Genomic DNA, 7,445 nt, shown 5'->3' with positions numbered 1-7,445 from the left:
TATTTCCCTGATGACTAAGGATGTTGAACATTTCTTTAGGTGTTTCTCAGCCATTCGAGTTTCCTTGGTTGAGAATTTTCTATTTAGCTCTGTTCTCCGTTTTATAATAAGGTTATTTGGTTCTCTGGATTCTATATTCTTGAGTTCTTTGTATATATTGGTCATTAGCCTTCTGTTGGATATAGGATTGGTAAAAGTCTTTTCCAGATCTGTTCATTGCTGTTTGTCTTGTTGAGTGTCATTTGCCTTACAGAAACTTCATTTTTCTGAGGTCCCCTTTGTCGATTCTTAATCTTCGAGTATAAGCCATTGGTGTTCTGTTCAGGAACTATTTGCCTGTGCCCATGTGTTGAAGACTTATCCTCACTTTCTCTTCTATTGGATTCAGTATATCTGGTTTTATGAAGGCCTTTGATTCACTTGGACTTGGGCTTTGCACAGGGGGATAAGAATGGATCAATTTGCATTGTTCTACATGCTGACCATCAGTTGAATCAGCACCATTTGTTGATAATGCTGTCTTTTTTCCACTGTATCATTTTAGCTCATTTGTCAAAGATCAAGTGACCAAAGGTGTGTGTTGTCACTTCTCGATCTTCAGAGCAAGTTCCCTTTCTTTCTATTTTGTGGAATAGTTTGAAGAGAATTCATTTTAGGTCTTATTTGAAGGTCTGACATAATTCTGCACTAAACCCATCTGGTCCTGGCCTTTTTTGTTTGGGAGACTTTTAATGACTGCTTCTATTTCTTTAGGGTTTATGGAACTGTATAGATGGTTTATATGATCCTGATTTAAATTTGGTACCTAGTATCTGTCTAGAAAATTGTCCATTTCATTCATATTCTCTAGTTTTTTAAGTATACGCTTTTGAGTAGATATGATAATTTATTGAATTTCCTCAGTTTCTGTTGTTATGTTTTCCTTTTCATTTCTGATTTTGTTAATCTGGATACTCTCTCTGTGCCCTCTGGTTAGTCTGAATAGTTGTTTATCTATCTTTTTTATTTTCTCAAAGATCCAGCTCTTCTTTGGATTCATATGGTATCTGAATTGAGTCCTGGATATTCTGAACTTTGGGGCTAATATCCACTTATCAGTGAGTACATACTTTGTGTGTTCTTTTGTTACTGAGTTATCTCACTCAGGATGATAATTTCAAGTTACCTTCAATTTGCCTGAGAATTTCATGAAGTCATTGTTTTTAATACCTGAATAGTACTCCATTGTTTAAATGTACCACATTTTCTGTATTCATTCCTCTGTTGAGGGACATCTGGGTTATTTCCAGCTTCTGGCTATTATAAATANGNCTGCTATGAACATAGTAGAACATGTGTCCTTATTATATTTTGTGCATATACACTTCTGGGTATATGCCCAGGAGTGGTATATCTGGGTCTTCAGGTAATACCATTTCCAATTATATGAAGAACCATTTCCAGAGGGGTTGTATTAGATTGCTATCCCATCAGTAATGGAGGAGTATTCATCTTTTCCCACATTCTTTCCAGCATCTTGGGTGTATTTGCTTCTTTTTGTTCTAGATCTTTTAGATATGCTGTTAAGCTGCTAGTGTATGCTCTTTCTAGTTTACTTTTGTATGAACTCAGAGCTATGAATTTTCCTCTTAGCACTGTTTTCATCGTATTCCATAAGACTGGGAATGTTGTGCCATCATTTTTATTAAATTCTAAAAAGTCTTTAATTTTTTTCTTTATTCCTTCCTTGACCAAATTATCATTGAGTAGGGCGTTGTTTAGCTTCTAAACAATGGGTATGTAGACTTTGTGTTGTTTCTGTTGTTATTGAAGACCAGCCTTAGATAGTGATGATCTGATAGAATGCATGGGATTAATTCAATCTTCTTGTATTGGTTGAAGCTTATTTTTTGACCAATTGTATGGTCAGTTTTGAACAAAGTACCGTGAGGTGCTAAGAAGAATGTATATTTATTGTTTTAGGGTTAAATGTTCTTTATATATCTGTTAAATTAATTTAGTTCATGACTTTGGTTGGTTTCACTGTATCTCTGTTTGTTTTCTGTTTCCATGATCTGTCCATTGGTGAGAGTGAGGTTTTCAAGTCTCCTCATATTATTTTGTATGTGTCCTTTGACATTTTTTAATGTCTTTTACAAATGTGTGTGCCCTTGCATTTGGGGCATAGATCTTCAGAATTGAGAGTATATCTTGTTGAATTTTCCCTTTGATGTGTATGAAGTGTCCTTCACTACCATTTTTTGGTAAATTTTGGTTGAAAGTCTATTTAATTCAATATTGGAATGGCTACTCCAGCTTGTTTCTTGCAACCATTTACTTAGAAAAATTTTCCAGTTCTTTACTCTGAGGTAGTGTCAGTTGGGCATGCTTCATGTATGCAACAAAATGCTGGGCTCTGTTTACTTATCCAGTATGTTAGACTATGTCGTTTTATTGGAGAATTGAGTCCATTGACATTGAGAGATATTAAAGACCAATGATTTTTGGTTCCTGTTATCTGTGTTGTTAGAGGTAGAATTATGTTTGTTTCTCTTCTTTTGGTTTTGTTGTGAGAAGATTAATTTCTTGTATTTTCTTGGGTGTAGTATCCCTCCTTGTGTTAGAGTTTTCCTCTGATTATTCTCAATATTGCTGTGTTTGTGAAAGATATTATTTAAATTGTGTTTTGACATGGAATATCTTGGTTACTCCATTTTTGGTAATTGAGACTTTTGCTAAGTATATTATCTGAGCTGGTATTTTTGTTCTCTTAGTGTCTGTATGAGATCTGTACAAGATTTTCTGGCTTTAAGAGTCCCTGTTGAGAAGTCTGGTGTAAATCTGATATGTCTGCATTTATATGTAACTTGACCTTTTCCCTTTACTGCTTTCAATATTCTTTCTTTGTTCTGTGCATTTGGTGTTTTAATTAATATGTAATGAGAGGGATTACTTTTCTGGCCCAATATACTTGGAGTTCTGTAGGCTTCTTTTGTTTATAGGCATCTCTATCTTAAAGTTAGGAAAATTTTTGTCTATGATTTTATTGAAGATGTTGTCTGGCCCTTTGAATTAGGAATCTTTGCTCTCTTCAATATCTATTATTCTTAGGTTTGGTCTTTTCATTGTGTCCTGAATTTACTGAATGTTTGGTGTTAGGACCTCTTTGCACTGTATATTTTGTTTAACTATTGTGTCAGTATTTTCTATGGTATTTCTATACCTAATATTCTCTCTTCTATCTCTTATATTCTGTTGGTGGTGCTTGTGTTTGTGCCGCCAGATATCATTTATAGGTTTTCCATCTACAGTGTTTTTTTCCTTTGTGTTTTACTTAGTATTTCTATTTGCATTTTTAGATCCTGGATGGTTTTGCTCAATTCCTTTATCAGTTTGGTAATGTTTTCCTGTATTTCTTTAAGGGATTTATGTGTTCCCTCTTTAAGGGCTTCTACCTGTTTACCTGTATTTCTTTAAAGGGGTTATTTATGCTTTACTTAAGGTCCACTATCATCTTCATGTGATGAGATTTTAGATTAGAATCTTCCTTTTTTGATGTGTTAGGTTATCCAGGACTTGCTGTCATGAGATAACTGGGTTCTGATGTTGCCAAAAATTTGTTTCTGATGCTTATGTTCTTGTACTTGCCTCTCACCTACTGGTTATCTCTAGTGTTAACTGGCCTTGCTGTTTCTAACTGAAGCCTCTCCCACCCTTGAGCCTGGTTATTTTGGGCTTCCATAGGTCATGATGTCCCTGGTGTGTGAATTGGAAGCAACAATTATTTTTCTTGAAAAAAATATATTTAATAGTAAGTTCTCAAACCAAGTTACAATAAAATTTTCTAAAACCAATTAAATATTATTGAGAGAAAAGCCTGTTAGATATTGTACTGGCTGGTTTTATGTGTCAACTTGACACAGGCTAGAGTTATCACCAAGAATGGAGCTTCAGCTGGGGAAGTACCTACATGAGATCCAGCTGTGGGGCATTTTTCTCAATTAGTGATCAAGAGGGGCAGGCCCCTTGTGGGTGGTACCATCTCTGGGCTGGTAATCTTGGATTTTATAAAAGAGCAGGCTGAACAAGCTAGGGGAAGCAAGTCAGTAAGAAACATCCCTCCATGGCTTCTGCATCAGATCCTGCTTTCTGACCTGCTTGAGTTCCAGTCCTGACTTCCCTTGGTGATGAACAGCAGTATGGAAGTGTAAGCTGAATGAAGTAAAGCCTTTCCTCCCCAACTGCTTCTTGGTCATGATGTTTGTGCAGGAATAGAAACCCTGACTAAGACAGATGTGCAGAATAATATAATGTGAAATGATATTTTTTTATTACCGCTTATTATACTGTGGATTTTCATCACATATGTTGGCTTTATGACCACTTTGTATGATATATTATTGAAGATTGCTTCAAAAAGGTTTCTTTTATATGGAAGTTGACTCATATATTCTAAATTAATTCTGTTGTGATATGTTTCTTACATAGCAGAATATGAAAAAAATGTTGCTTCCCATAGGTAAATACATGACAAAGGGATATTTGTTTTTATAATCATTTAGGATAATTTTGAATAGTATAATACTATTCTGTAACTTCACACACACACACATACATACACATACAATTTCATAAATGATATCTTGTGTAGTGTGAATATCTATTAATGGATTTTTAAAGTCTGTTCTGTTAAGATGCATTAATATGTCTGGATATTTTGAGGATCTTTTACATACATGCTATTTTGAATTAGGAAATTTTTGGTTCAGTAACACTTCAATTTATAATATGAAACTATTTTCATGAATAATACCACTGTTCTCATCAGAAAACTCTTCAAGTAACAAAAAGCATTCAAGTTTTTAAAAGCATTTGCAAGGTTTCTAAAGTTTAGATTTTTGCATGAAATCACATTTTCCCATTGGCTATAGATGTTGTTAGCTGTTTTGCTTGAAGTGGCAGGATCTCTTTGATCATGTTGAGAAAATTCTTCTAAGTACCCATGTCTGAATGACAATTACCTATCTGGCAGTACTTCTTTCAAGTGAAAATAATTCTTCCCCACACCCTCACAAAAATGCTCAAACTCTAGTTTACCAACATCTGCATAAATGCTTTTTGTTGGATAAGCACTGTAGGTCAGCATAAAGTGTTGTGCTTCAACTTTACCATTTCAACACAGAAAATTCTGAAACATATTTAATTAAATTTTTAATTATAATTTTATTGGTTTCCCAGGAAACTATTAAGTAAAACTATCATGTTAATGTGTGTGTGTGTGTGTGTGTGTGTGTGTGTGTGTCTATTACTGGAAAGGAAACCTGGAGCTTCACAGATCATAACATCATGTTCTTCCTTCTAATCCATGTGTTGAGACAGGAGCAAACTCCAACTCACCCAAGATGGCCATGACACAAAAGAATATGATTTTACCAAAATCTACCTTCATGATGCTAACTACTTAAGAAAAGCATAAGTAAGAAATTAATTACAGGACAGTGGATGACTTCAAAACATCATATCAGCTTACCTCAAAATCTCATCCCATCATAAATGCGACCCCATAAAAAGAATAGTATGCTGTTCTGATTTTCATTCATCTGTTTCCTGTCTCCTAAGATTACATGACCTGAAGAAGGTACTACTAATTGGAATCCCATGTGACAGTCTTCTGACTCTTCCTAGGGAATATTAATATGTCTACTACCATTGTCATAAACCTAGCTACCATTATACCTCTGTTGCCAAGGGTGTGACATAAAGTCCATGATGGCCTTTTGTTATTCCTAGAGAAAAAAATGGATCTATATGACACTCCATCCAAAACTAATTAAATTTATGGCAGGGGAGTAGGCTCAAGGGATGATAAAAGTTGCTAACATAAGTTTCATACTATGTGAGTCAGTTCAGCATAGCATAGAGGATCCAGGTGCTGCTAAAGGATTGCTGTTAAGTCACAGCACAGCTCTTGAGATCTTCAAACATGGTCTGCATTGGATTTCTTGGATCATTCAGACCAGTATGAGACAAAATAGAGACTGGAAATAGGCCTATATAATAAGTAGCAGGTAACTCATTTAAAGTTAAATACATAGATTAATAAATACTTCCAGGATTTTAATCTTCAATTGTAGGTAAGAAGCAGGGGGTTTGTAGAATAATCTTATCTCAAACACATAATAGAAGCTTATGTCAATTAAGTTATACAAAGAGAAAAGGAATATATGCCCACAGAGATAATTTGCTCCACAAAAGGGAGAATTTAGGGAAAAAGAATAACAAAAATGTCAATCGTGTAAAAACAGCAATTCACAGACTGAGAAAAGATCTTTACCAACCCTACATGTGGGAGAGAACTAACACCCAAAATATACAAAGAACTCAAGAAGTTAGACAATGGGGAACCAAGAAACTGTATTTAAAAATGGGTGCAAAGCTAAACAGAATTCTCAACTGAGGAAACTTGAATGACTGAGAAGGCCTTAAAGAAATGTTCAACATCCTTAGTCATCAGGGAAATGCAAATAAAAATAACCATGAGATTCCACCTCATACAAGTCAAAATGGCGAAGATAAAAAACGCAGGTGACAGCAGATGCTGGTAAGGACATGGAGAAAGAGTAGCACTCCTCCATTGTTGGTGGGATTGCAAACTGTTACAACCACTCTGGAAATAAGTCTGGTGGTTCCACAGAAAATTGGAAATAATTTTACCTGAGGACCTAGCTATACCGCTCCTGAGCATATATCCAAAAGATGCTCCAACATATAACAAGGAAATATGCTCCACTGTGTTCATAGCAGCCTTATTTATAATAGCCAGAAGCTGGAAACAACCCAGATTTCCCTCAACAGTGGAATAGATACAGAAAATGTGGTACATTTAAACAATGGAGTGCCTAATACAAAATAAACTTTATTAAGAAAGCTTCTGGTCCGGGAGCAGTCTCCAGGCCTGATACAGCACCCGGCGCCTTCCCTGCCAGAGGTGGAGGTAGGGTGTTTGCCAGGGAGCAGTCTCAAGGCCTGAGCCAGAAGGTGAGCCATCTTTGCTCCAGTGCACTGCCAGGGAGAGGGCAGACTGGAGAAGCTTCACAGCTTCTGGGAAGGATCCCATGTCTGGTTCCAGTAATCCAGAGCCTTTCCCTTCCTGAGGAGGGGGTCTGCCCGGGAGCAGTCTCCAGGCCTGATCTGGCACCTGGCACCTTTCCCTGCCCAAGGAGGGGTGTCTGCCTGGGAGCAGTCTCCAGGCCTGAACCAGCATCCAGCACCTTTCCCCACCCGAGGAGGGGTGTCTGTGCTGGAGCACTCTCCAGGCCTGAGCCAGCACCCAAGGCCTTCCCTGCCCAAGGAGGGGTGTTTGCCTGGGAGGAGTCTCAAGGACTGATCCTACACCTGGCACCTTTCCTGCCAGAGGAGGCATGTCTGCCCGGGAGCAGTCTCCTGGCCTGAGCCAGAAGGAGAAC

General features: G+C 36.9%; 1 pseudogene; it reads left to right on the top strand.

Moving 5' to 3' along the window:
• Positions 1-6,542: 6,542 nt before the first annotated feature.
• The window catches only part of LOC110314388, a 90,722-nt pseudogene continuing 89,819 nt past the window's right edge, over positions 6,543-7,445 (top strand).

Source organism: Mus pahari, chromosome X (assembly GCF_900095145.1).
Source record: "Mus pahari chromosome X, PAHARI_EIJ_v1.1, whole genome shotgun sequence".
Lineage (NCBI taxonomy): Eukaryota > Metazoa > Chordata > Mammalia > Rodentia > Muridae > Mus > Mus pahari.
The sequence above is the reverse complement of the archived record's forward strand: the minus strand, read 5'-3'. Positions and strand labels throughout refer to the sequence as shown.